At 39.9% G+C, this 13,465-nt stretch overlaps 1 protein-coding gene across 1 annotated transcript in view; it reads right to left on the reverse strand.

Moving 5' to 3' along the window:
- SLC25A21 (solute carrier family 25 (mitochondrial oxoadipate carrier), member 21) overlaps positions 1-13,465 on the reverse strand; it is a 60,898-nt gene that overhangs the window by 17,288 nt on the left and 30,145 nt on the right. The window lies entirely within an intron of this gene.

The following is a 13,465-nucleotide window of genomic DNA, read 5'->3' on the forward strand; positions in this document are numbered from 1 at the left end:
ACAGAGCTCAAGTACTGGTCTCCACAGGAAGTTCCCCCATTTTAGAAGTAAGCAAAGGACGACAAATTAGTTCCAGTGCAGAGCTTAAATGGTGGAAACAGCAAAAAATCCAACACAGAACTGAAAGTAAAAACAAAGTCCCCACAACAAAAGACAAAGTTTCATATTAACTAGTAAAATTCTCATTTCACCAAAGAATATCTATAACATATAGAATGACTGGAAGTCCCCTGGGATACCAAGCCAGAAAGGGGGAGAGCTAGGGGACTCGGCAATGCCCCCCCTACACCCACAACCAATACCGAGGGTAGGGGATGAGGGACTTGGCCGCACACCCCTGACATGCACAGCCAGCCCAGTGGCGATCACTGAGCTGCCTCTGGGAGCCCCTGGGTTCTCCCAAGCTGGGGTGGTAGGGGCTTCAGGCCTTGGCCCTCTGACACACACAGCTAGCCCAGTGGTGACCACCAAGCTGCCACAGGAAGCACGCAGGGCTCTCCCGGCCCTAGGTGGTGGGGGGCCTCAGGCCTTGGCCACGGTCCCCTGACACCCACAGCCAGCTCAGCAGTGACCACCAAGCTGACACAGGAAATGCCCTGGGCTCTCCTGAGCTGGGGCAGTGGGGGGCCCAGGGACTCAGCCACACCCCTTTGATGCATGCAACCAGCCCAGAGATGACCACCAAGCCACCGCTGGAAGTGCCCCAGGCTCTCCCAAACAGGGGCGGTGGGGGTCCTTGGGCCTCAGCTATACCCCTCTGACACACGCAACCAGCCCAGTGATGATCACCAAGCCACAGCAAGAAGGGCCCTGGGTTCCTGAGCTGGGATGGTTGGGGGTGAGGGCTTCTCCACACACCCCCCCCCGACATCTGCACCCAGCCCAGCAGTGACCAAGCTACTGCTGGAAGCTCCCCAGACTCCTCTGGGGAATGAGGGGGACTGAGGGGGTGCTACTGACCTCAATCCCACCCCTTCTCCTCCCTCCTTCTTCCATCCCATTTCCTTCCCCTTTCCCCTCTCCCTATCCCTCCCAACTACTCCACAACAACATCCTAGAATGTAAAAAATAATATTAATAAAATTTCATTTTCTTTAAAAAATGAAACAAATAGAAATAATAAAGAATAAAAAATGGAGGAAGAAGAGAATGATAATGGTAAGATACTATGTGTCAGGCACTGGGTTAAACACTTTATGTACACTTAAGCCTCCCAACATCTCTGAGCAGATGAGGTAACTGAGGCTTACAAAAATTTCCTACCTTACAAAGGGATGTAATTTTGAATTAGTCTAAAGAGAGATAAGGTTCTATTATTTAGAAGTGAAGCCAAAGTAATGAGGAACCCTGAAGATTGTCACATATCAACCAATTTTAGAGACATGTACACTTGCCTCTCAGGACAGTACCCTAATTTCATATCAAAGGAGACCACCTCTCAGTCCAAGGAAGACATCAGTGGTCGAAAATAGAACCCAGAATCGCAAGAGTAGGAGTGAACTCAGAATATCATCTAGCCTAACTTAAATACTTAGGATGGATCACATCTAAATTATGTAAGTGGATCTTAATATTAATGAAAAATATATTCTATTATTAAAAATTTCCAACTTACTTCCATAATCAGCAAACTTCCCTTGTATCTAGGTGATGTTCCTTACTCATAGACACAAACTATTTTACTACAATTCTTTGCTCAATTGCAACGGCAAGGAGCTGTCACCATTCTCAACATAGTTTGTCACAATTTTAAGACCATTATTAAAATAGACTTTTTCCCTACATACTTAATAAACATAATTCCTTTAAAATATTTATTTATAAGTAGTATGCATTTATTTCTCCATCTATGGATCTCTTTCTCTAAATATTTTCCAACTTTTCTCATAAAATATGGGACTTATAGCTAAACTGGGGCTCAGTAGCTTGATATTTAACGAGCATTGCATGTACTGACATTATTCTTTGACAGCAATATGAAATACGGTATTAGTAGCATTTTTAAATTGTTTAATTCCCTTGCAAATATTTTAAGGCTGAAGTTAATATTTCATTTAACAAATGAGAAAACTTAGACAGAGAGAAGATATAACTTGCCACAGACACATGGCTAACTAGTAGGCACTAGAATTGTGAATTAACACCAGTTTCTCTTACTAGAATTCTCTGGCTGTTTCCATCACACTGCGATCTTTGCGTGAGTTCAGAGCTGAAGAGACATGTTTACCAGCCACTCTTCAGGGAGATCAATGGGTTTCCCTGACAGAACATATTATTTATAGACCTTTCATGACTTAACAAGAGACACTAATAAGCGATCCCAAAACATTGACAGCTATGACATTCCACAACCTCTAAAAATTCAACAAAAGGCACAAAGTCGTCAGAAATGTGATCATGAGACTCAAAACAGTTAACAATCAACACGTCACATATTTGTAGCTAATTTAACCATTTAATCCAAACTATGTAGCTAACAGCTAAAGATAACATCAATAATTTAAGGCAATAGCATTTAAGGAGTTAATACGCACAGAGGCCAAATATCTTGATCAAAAGAGGCATATGCCTCACCTTTTACCTTCCCTGGCATGGGCTCTGATGCCCTGTTAGTGACTGGCCAGCTGGCTGCTAGCTGAATAAACAGAACCACTGCCCATCTCACAGGCCTTTGTGATTAGAGTCTGGCATCTTTAAGAAGACATTCCACACAGAGACATGCCAGAAGTGGGGGTTAAGGAAGATGGAGAGGCAGGATTTTTTAGCTAGTGAGGACTGGGGGCAGTGAAGGAGACTGGGTAGGAAGCTTGTTGCTCCATAAAAGGCAAGCTTGAGCAGACTGCAGCAATGGGGCTTTTTATTTACAGGAAGTCAGCATTAATATATACACTAAAATCTAGGCTTAGAACCTTCTCACATCAGCCCAAACTACATTTCCTTTGCTCCCCACAGTTAAGGCACCCTTTAAATCCTCCTGATGCCACACCAAATAGAGTGGTCCTGTGAGGAGTAACATAATTTTGGGGGTATCACAAAACCATTTCTTTGCAGATGTCAGTTCTGTAATTCATTCCATGTCCTTCGTATCACATCACTATCAATGGTTAAAGGCGTGGGTGCGATGCAGTCCTCCATTTCCTCAAGGCTGCAAGCAACACATAATACAAACACGAAGTCTGTGATGTATCACTACATGAAGAGAATGCAGAAAATCCACTCCAGAAATAAATTTTTGAACAAAATTTTATCTATGAAAGATGCATCCATACGGCAGTCTGAACAGGGTCTAGATGAACCTGGGTGAAGATGTGGAAGGCCTGACGACTGGATCTGCTGATGACACAGGCTGGGAAGGGAAGCTGGGATGACAGATGCGGGACCCATGTCGTTAGAAGAGTGGATGAGGGGGCTGGCCCAGTGGCGCACTGGAGAGTGTGCCGCTTGGGAGCGGGGCGGCGCTCTCGCCGAGGGTTCGGATCCCATGTGGAGACCGGTTCCCACTCACTGGCTGAGCCCGGTGCGGGCGCGGCGCCGAGGGTTGCGATCCCGTTACCGGCCAGAAAAAAAAACAAAAAGGAAAAAAAAAAAAAAAGAAACCAACCATGGGCCGGCCCGGTGGCGCACTGGATAGTGTGCTGTTGGGAGCGCGGTGGTGCTCCCGCCGAGGGTTCGGATCCGACATACAGACCGGTTCCCACTCACTGGCTGAGCCCGGTGCGGGCGCGGCGCCGAGGGTTGCGATCCCGTTACCGGCCAGAAAAAAAAACAAAAAGGAAAAAAAAAAAAAAAGAAACCAACCATGGGCCGGCCCGGTGGCGCACTGGATAGTGTGCTGTTGGGAGCGCGGTGGTGCTCCCGCCGAGGGTTCGGATCCGACATACAGACCGGTTCCCACTCACTGGCTGAGCCCGGTGCGGGCGCGGCGCCGAGGGTTGCGATCCCGTTACCGGCCAGAAAAAAAAACAAAAAGGAAAAAAAAAAAAAAAGAAAAAAAAAAAAAAAAAGAAGAGTGGATGAGGAACTGTGGAGATATTCTGAAGAACGGAAGGCTCCACATGTTTGAAGAAGTGTAGTACAAAGATGAACAGCAGGGGTCAGGTGTCAAATTGCCTGGGTTCTAATCTTTGCCAAGAACTAGTTGAGATGGGCACCAGGCACTGATACTCTTTGCGAAGACTTCTTCAAATGCTCTTAAAGGCTGTGCCATGTCACGTTCATCTTGTGTATATACTGGGCCTGACACATCATAGGTGTTTAATAAATGCTTTAGCTCTCCTTTATAAAGGCATAGGTTTCAGAAGCAAATTACAAAGGAGGCCCATACACATATTGGTTAAGCACCTGGTAGCAACCGCAAGGCAAATAACAGCAGCTCATCGTGGCTTTCCCCACAGCTGGCAATGGTGGTCATGAAAATGATGTGGTGTGTTGAAACCATAGTTGCCTCCTGGTAACTGAACAAGGAGGCAGCTTGAATGAGAGTGAACTGCCTCTTTTCTTTTTTTAAAGATGATATTTGCATTTTAGATATTGTTTTAATGCGTCCAAGTCAGCTAGGAGTAAGTCAGCTCTCAGCATACATCTTTCATTCTTGCTAATCTTGGCTCTCTTCTGTTGTTCGGTTCAAAAACTTTGACAAAAACATTTTTTACCCTGATGTCATGGTATCATGCTGTTTTGTCCACAGTGAAAATCTCTGCTATTGAAGCTTAATTAAAAAAAACAGTTGCTTCTACTTCACAGCTATCAGAAGAATCTATTTCAGTGTTTGTTTTCTCTTCATGTGAGATAATTTGGGGAAATGCTAGCTGCTCACTCCACACAAGGTCACTAACTAAAATGAGATGGTTTAATTGATAAGCATTCTTTAAGAAATGTGGAGTATTCCCAAGATCCTATCCTTGCAGGGCTCTGGGCTTTGGAATGAAATCAAAGTCTTGTTAAAAGCTCCACATCTAAATGTAGCTATTCAGAAAATAGCCATGAAAATTCCATTTTTTCCCTTAAGCTATCTGTTCTTTAAAGAGTTGTGAAATATAAAATAATTTTAAAGGTCTTACCCACTTAGCTCAAATTTTAAAATATATGCAATGTCAAATGGGTTATGAGTAGAGGATAACAATTATCACTTGATTATTTCACATATATATATCATTTATATAATATACAATGTATAGAGTTATATATACCTATATATTCACATGGTCAGATAATACCTTCTGAGAGTTAATTATGTCAATGAGTATTATCAAACAACATGCAGGAAAGTATTTATATATTTCCTTGGAAACCCAGTAGGATTTTTTTTTTGTTTTGGCGTGCTCTATCTGTTCCTTGCCTCAATAAAGGCACTGGCCCCAAAGAAAACTAACAAACCACGTTCCCAAAAGAAAACTCTAAAGGTGGAAAAAGCAGGGCAAGGGCAGACTGAGATGCTTTGATATGGAGGTAGGCAGATGATCAAGAAGTCTTTAAACCAAGTTTATTTCATGAGATTCTTCTGAACTTCCATACATGAAACTTTCCCATGTCCATTTAGTTCCACTTATGTAATATGTTTGTTCAACGTACCTCTTCAGTTAAATCATTTAAGGTGAGCAAACCACCTTAATATTTAGCATATATGCTTAAAACATTCTGGCCAGCCAGCCTCTGCAGCACCCCCATTCTCCTTCCCCGTCCTGGTTCTCCATACACCAGCTACCCTCGTTCTTTATCTTCTCCCAAGTCCCCAAGTCTCTTTCTGCTTTGGGGAGGTCACACATCCTGTACTCTCTGGTTCTGTCTGGTCCATTCATCCTCTTCACCTGGGCCTGGCTGACCCTCAACCTTGAGCCCCATCCTAAATATCATTTCCAAAGGAAGGCCTTTCCTATATCCCCACCCTGCCCCACTACAGGTCTAGATTAGGATGCTTGATTTTAAACTCTCACAGCCTGATAGTTGTCTTTCATGGCACTTAACACGACTGCAATGATTCTGTTTCCTGAGTAATGATCTGTTTGTTGTCTGTCTCCTTGACTAGATTGTAAACCACACTAAGGCAGGAGCAGTGCTGAAGCTTAGTAAGATGGTGCCTGGCACATGGTAGATGCTCCATGAATGCTTTTGGAATGAATGAATAGAATGAGCCCACTGAGAATCTAAAGCTACGTGTGCCTTGCGTCCATCCACTTGGGTGACGCCTGACTGTAACATTCTGGCCTGAAGTTTATTTAAGAAAGTGTCTGAACTCCTGACCCCCTCCTCTCTGCCCTCTCCCATGTCCGCCTTCCCCCCACAACACACATACCCTAGGGAGTCTGTGCAAACTGCCAATGAAAGATTCCTCTTTTTACTACAGAATCTTGTCACATATCCTGAAATTTTATAGATAATATATACTTGTAGTTGTCCCCCAGTGGTTACTAGAAAGAAGAGTTGTTCTTAATGAAACTTTAATGCTCTTGCCCTTTCCATTGCAGGATGATTGCTATTACTAATGATGGAGTAAGAGAGAATCAGAAAAATAGTCATAAATTAAGTCCTACTATGATCTTCTACTACTATTAGTAGTAGATTATTAGTAGTAGTACCATTATTCTAATAGTAGTACTATACTCCTACTATTGAGATTCTTCTTTTCAAAATACAAACAGCTCTGTCTCAGTTCTCCACTTGAACCCAAAGGTGCATTTTTCTTTCAGCTCAGTGCACATCTTAGAGAAGATCATGAAACTAACACATTTCCACATTTCTCCTGATAAGCTAAAGTGTGTCTGGCACGATCCTCACACTTTCTTCAGAATTTACAGAACAAAGAAAATATTAAGAACCAGAAGAAAAAGAAAAACACTTGCATTTCTGAAAAGCAATCTTCTATGACTATTACCTTAGAAGAAAATAAAATATTTTTGACTTAATGCTGTCTGTAGTGAAATGACCACAGGGACAGGTCTAAATGGCTTATTAAGTAAGAAAGATTGAGCATATGAAAAATTGTTCCCTCTAAAGTATTTCTGACCCACACATGTAATTTATATCATGGCAAAATTCAACACAAAAAGTCTATTGTTTTTGGCAAAATAACCTGCAAACGTCCTTAATTAGGATGCAAACTAAAAGCACAGTTTAATACTGTTGATAGCCATTAGCTTTAGACAGATATTTCTATTATTTTACTTATGAAAACATAAAAAGAGGTAAATATGAAGCTAGAAGACAAAGTTATTAAAGACATGTAATATTTTAATCTATGATTCTTATTTGTTTGTCAACATCACAAATAACATGTTCTGAACATCCTTAACTTAGAATGGGAATATAAGAAATTGTTTTTGCAGTGAAAGCTTACACCCATGGATGCTTGAAAAAGATGTCAGCATTTAAGTTAATCAATATATGTTTCTAGTGGGCTTTACTTTGAGAAGTGATGGCCTCTTTCTGGGGAGAAGAGATCATTCTTTATACTGACATTCCACTCCATTTACTGCAACATGTAAATGAATCTCTCCATTAAATGAATACCATCGTCAGTTAATATCCAAAGCAGTCTTTTCTCTATCATAGCCACTTATTCATCATTCAATAGCAAAAGCTTGTTCCTAAAAATAAATCTGAAAGAATGCAACACAGGGCCTCATTTTCAAACTGGTCATGCCCAGTTCTTCCAGGGCCATATCTTATAATTCTGTGTTTCTATGGATTACATATTCTAAGGATATGAAAAGGATATTACAGGTCTGACCCAGGCAGAAGTAGTATTTGGTTACATCATCTGGACATTCCAGCTACTTTACTTATTTAAATTTTAGTAACCATTTTTACCATTTTTAAATTTATGTGTGACCTAATACAACGTAAAATGTAGAGTTAAAGCTTTACGTGCTGCATTGGAAAGAGTTCTGACACCTGGTTCTTTCCCTTCCCCTGCTGCATGGTCTCAGATAAATTAGTTCAGTAACTTTCACCCCTTGGCCTTAACTTGCCATTTGGTTTTCTTATCTGAAAATGACAGTTGCTGTGACAAGGATTAGCCAAAATCACAGACTCTACAAAAATGGGTTTAATAGTATGAAATGGCACAGAAGGTCAGAATATTTCTGCGATAACTTGAAAAATGTATCCACCAGAGATCACCAACCTGAAGAGTTAAAGGCAAAAACTTAAGGGTGGGAATCTGACCTGAGTTACCTGGGTTTACTGTTTCAAATTCCTGCTTAACTTCTGCAGATACAGCCTTAGAATTAGTAAAATGTGAAAAAGTAAACTAAGTAAAATCTATTTTATGAGATCCTGTTAAATTTTTCACTGATTTATTTCCTATTCTAAAATTAATACATACTAAGTAAAGCTTCCAACAGCTCAGAATGATATAATGAAAAAGTACTTTTCCTCCACCACTGCTTGGTTTCTCCTGCACATGTCTCCCCATTTCCACTCTCCAGAGATAATCATTATAGACAGTTTCTTGTAAAATCAAATACTTTGAAGATGAAAGATGAAAAACATTGCAAGACATTTATGGATATTTTTTAAAAAATTAAGTTAAAGAAAAATCCAGAATTACTCCATGCTAGTCAGAATTGATGAAATCTCAAATTCCCTTGGAACAACAGAATGACCGATTGCCGGGTGAGGGAAGTGAAACAATAACCCTGTAAACAAACTGTCCAAAGTGAATGGCCAGAGACAGCCTACAGCAGAGATGGAATAAAGCCTTCAAGGAACACCACCTCCTCATCATGTTTATAACAACTCGATGACGTTCTTCAACATGTTTTAATGATTATCATACCTTCTCCTTCACAAAGGATTGATTTATTGTGGTTTAAATTTAAAGAATACTGGTTTCCCCGTTTTAAATCAGGCTTAGATTACAGAACACATAAAATCAATGACTTTGTTCTGGGCAAGAAAAAACATAGTGTTCATTTGAGTGCAAAAGGAATAGTCCTGGGGAAAAATTCCTCAAGCAATTCTACATACTATTTCCACCACCCCATCACCACCACTCTATTTAACACCTTTATGGCACCCTAATATTCTCAAACTACCTCACATATTTTCTATTTTAATCCCTCAAACAATTTTTGTCATGTAGAACAATCACAACTTTTTGATTTACAGGTTAAAAAGCCTGAAGTTCAGAGCAGTGAAGTGATGGCCCAGGGACACTGAACCAGTAAGAGAGGGGCCTCTCCTCTCGTGGAGGTTGACTGATAACTTCCTGGGGTCTGTCTCCAGCTCAGATCTCTTTTCTCAAGCTCTAGGTCCCACATCCAGCCAACTGACTCAACATCTGCCCTTTGCAGTTAAACTCACAGTTTCCAGGCTGAACCCATAATATTCTCCCATAAGTCTGTTTCTCTTTCAATGGTTTTTGTGACATTATCCTTTCAGTTGTTTAAGCCAAAAAACCTAGGCATCATCCCTACCCCCTCCTTTTTCTCAACACACACATGTATGTACTCCATCACTGCATCCTATAGACTCTGCCTTCTGAATATTTCTCAAATCTGCCCACTTCTTGTCTCCACCAAGAACACTATAGTCCAAGACCCCACCATTTTGTATTGAAATCATTTCCATGAATACATTCTGCCTTCCCCTCACCACCTGACTCCATCTGTTCTCCACACTGCAGCCAGTCTGATTAGGTAATTCCTTTGCTTAAAATCTTTTGTTGGCTTCCCAGCACTCTTTAAGTAAAGATAAGAATCCTTAGTGTGGTCTATAAGGGCCAGTATGATCTGACCTCTGTTGAGTCTCTAGCCACATTCTGCCCTCACCATTTTGCTTTCATCACATGGACTTTCATTGTAACCAAGGCAGTGAGCACCCTGCCTCTTTAGAACCTTTGCACTAGACATTTCCTATGTCTGGGACGCTTGTGCCCAGCTGCTATCACCTGTTAAATTCTAATTCATTCTTCAGCTCAAGTGTCACTTCCTCAGGGAAGCCTTCCCTGATCACCAGTTTTATATTGGGGGCATTTTTCCTTCATCACTTATAATTGCGTGTTTGTTTACTTATTTTTGTCTGTTCCTTCCATTGCCTTGTAAACCCTGTGACAGCTTCTCTCCCTTGCATCCCCTGATGCCTAGCATAGGGTCTGGCACATGCTAGACACACAATAAATACGAGGGGCCTTCAAAAAGTTCATGGAAAGATTTGTATTATTTTATAATTCTATTCTCCACTAGCTTTTTTTTTTTTTTAAGTAAAGGATCAAGGTTTATTTATTTATTTTGTCCTTTTTGAGACCGGCTGCACCGCGCTCAGCCAGTGAGCACTGTGAGTGCACCGGTCATCCCTATATAGGATCCGAACCTGCGGCGGGAGCGCTGCTGAGCTCCCAGCGCCACTCTCCCGAGTGCACCACGGGCTCGGCCCTCCACTAGCTTTTTGAAGTACCTCATATGAGTTCAATGAATGACTTAAAGCCAGGAGTCACACTCAGATCAGCTGACCCCAACTTTTATGTACAGCACCCTACCCATCCCCTAACCTAGGGAGCCCAAGTGCCCAGCTCATTAAATGTAAAGGAATCAATTCATTTAGCTTGGGAACTAAAGCTTGGAAACAAAATTCTGAGCCACATGGCACATTTTAGCACTGTAAAAGGAGGTTTATGATTTAAAATTGTTAATAGTCAAATATATAGAAAGCAATGCTTTGGCTTTCTCCACTAGTGTAACACTAATATACAGAAAGGATTACGGTGGAATTTATTCAACTTTCACTTTTAAAAATAATGACAAATAATATTTCACTAAACTTGCTAATGTATGATACTCTGGATGGGAGTGAGGAAATTAGGTGTTCTAGTCATTAGTTTCAACATGGTAAGAATTATAACACAATAAAAAAATTAATTCTAAAACAATAGCGAACAAAATGTATTCTTTATTTAAAGATTTAGAAGATACTTTTCAAAGTCCTAATTAATAAGTTAATCACTTATTTACTAGTATAATCAAGACGTTGGAAGTGCTAGTTAATTGAAAATTCCTTTGGCAAAATGCTGGTTGATATTCTGCCGAATATAATTAGAAAAAGTTAGACAGATACTGGATATAATGAGCCGTGGGAAGAACAGTTCACTCCATACATTTTATTCTCTACCTTATTCTCTGGAGGTTTTCCTGGGCAGTGGGCTCTTGTCTACATTGCTGAAGTCATTAGCAGATTTGGTTACTGCCAACAAACATGTCTGCTCTGACAGTCTACTGAGGCAACTTGGGAAACTTATCTTGGCAATGTGGAAACCTCCATTTTCATAATCATTTCCCCAGATAAACATTTCATTTTCTTAATATAAAGACCCTATCATGTTATATATAACCTTAACATACCTAATTCTTTTTTCTCTGGAATTCTGTTTGATCATGGTCAGACTCACTAAGGTTCTACCTCCAAGCCCTTTAGCCATAAATTATCTTCCAGTTTCCTTTAAACTAGTATCAGCTAATATAATGACCTTCTCAAATAGTAAAAGAGAAAAAAAAAGAAAAGAAAAACTTTCTTTTTTCCTTCTTTCCTCTAATTCAATTAATCCATTTACTCAGGACCTGCTATGCACCAGGCACTGTTTTAATCGCTGGGGATACAGCAGTGAAAAAAAAAAAAATAGACAATGTCCCTGTCCTTAGAAAGCTTACATTCTTGTATGTCCTTTATAAATGGAAATGGAGAATGGTAGGAAATAGTCCAGCTGTTGAGATGCTGAGAGCGACAGTCACATATTGCAAAGGAGAAATATATATTTCTGAATCTAAAAACTTTCATCCTACTTTGTATGTTAGGGACACCAATTATTTTCAAACATAGGGATCTATTCCACATAAAACATCTGATGGAAATTTATTTTTAGATTACTGATCCAAATTGGGAAAGGCCAACTGTGAGAATTTTTAAAATATTTTTCAAATATGATTTAGAATAAAAATATTATTATTAACTAATGACTCCCAATATAATGTTATGATGCTCCATGCTCATGTCATCTGTTCAGGTGGTTTTTCTTGGGTCTTCTTGAGAAGTCCTTGAGAATAAGGCAATGACTTAGTCATCTTAGCATACCCAGTGCTTTGCAGAGTGCCTGGTATATAAAAGCAGGTGCTTAATAAGACTGTTTGTTGAAATGAAACATTATGTTCAGATTATTAACAAGGTTGGTTTGCAAACTGGCAAGGTAATTGGGCTCCTTTCACAGTTTCAGAATACCACAATGTCTTCTAAAAAAATAAATGTAAGCTTATGTTTTTTTTCAAATAATGCAGAGTACTTAATGACTTAAGTGTATTGATTAATTGTAGAATAAAGTTTGTACTTGTGGATTTTTTTTAAGTGTTCAGTAACATGTGACCATATATGGATCTATTGATGTTTCTGAATTTCTTTCTAAATATAACCAATTCATTTTTTGTAATAATATATGCATTAAAATACATGCACAAATATATCTAATAAAATATAAATATTTATGCAATTTATGTAAATAATTTATATAATTCATTTTATCGTGTGTAATTTCTATCTGTTTCAAGCCTTGGGACAGCTGGAGAAACAGAGGCATAGACACTTCTCCCATGTTATATGGATTACTTATCTCAGAGTTTAAAAATAGGGTCAGCTTCATGGGTGTGTGACTTGCGCTGTCCCACAGGACCTGCACTTAGAAGAAAAGAGCCTGTGCTTGGTTTAATACTCCACTGTCGCTGTCTTGAATTTGGCAATTTTTGAACAATGGGATCTGCATTTTTATTCTGCTTTGGGCCCCATAAATTGTGTAGCTGGTTCCTGCTAAAAAGAATCTCAGTGTATTAAAAGTTGAGCTCTCTCATGTCATCCAGGACCAAAGTGTTTATTGCGTTCACTTTCTGTATTTCATGAGCTCAACAAGATAAGAGTCCTGAGGGCCACTGGAATCAGAACTGTCAGTCACTGGGGACATCCATATACACTATGGCCAATCAGAGATTTCAGACCAACACAACATAAGCTTCTACTCAATAAATGAGATTTCCATATACAGTGAAACCTGGTTAACGACTTTAGTTAGTGAAGTGAAGCAATGTCAACAGATGGTTAATGTGGAACACATGCTTGGATTCAGCCACTACTTGAGATGTTCTGGCCTGCACTAGAATATGGGGGCGAGCTGGGCAAAGGCAGGTACTGCTAACTTTACTGAACGGTCTGTATAGCTATATTAGAAATATTTTTATGATTTATAAAAAAGTCCTTCAAAACTTTTCTACTAAGAAAAATGAAGAACTGAACCCCTTTGGGAAACTACCTGCATGCAAAAAATGTTTCCCCAACTGGTGCTTCTAGGGCTGCAATTTTCATTGCAAGGAAGCAATATGATGGTGGGGAAAGATTTTGTGATGCTACAGCTTAAAAGCACAACCTGTGCTACTTTTATATTGTAGAAGTTGAAAGGCCGCTGGTATCTGTAAGTTACCATTTTAAAAAAAGA

Source organism: Galeopterus variegatus, unplaced genomic scaffold (genome assembly GCF_000696425.1).
Source record: "Galeopterus variegatus unplaced genomic scaffold, G_variegatus-3.0.2 Scaffold402, whole genome shotgun sequence".
Classification (NCBI taxonomy): domain Eukaryota; kingdom Metazoa; phylum Chordata; class Mammalia; order Dermoptera; family Cynocephalidae; genus Galeopterus; species Galeopterus variegatus.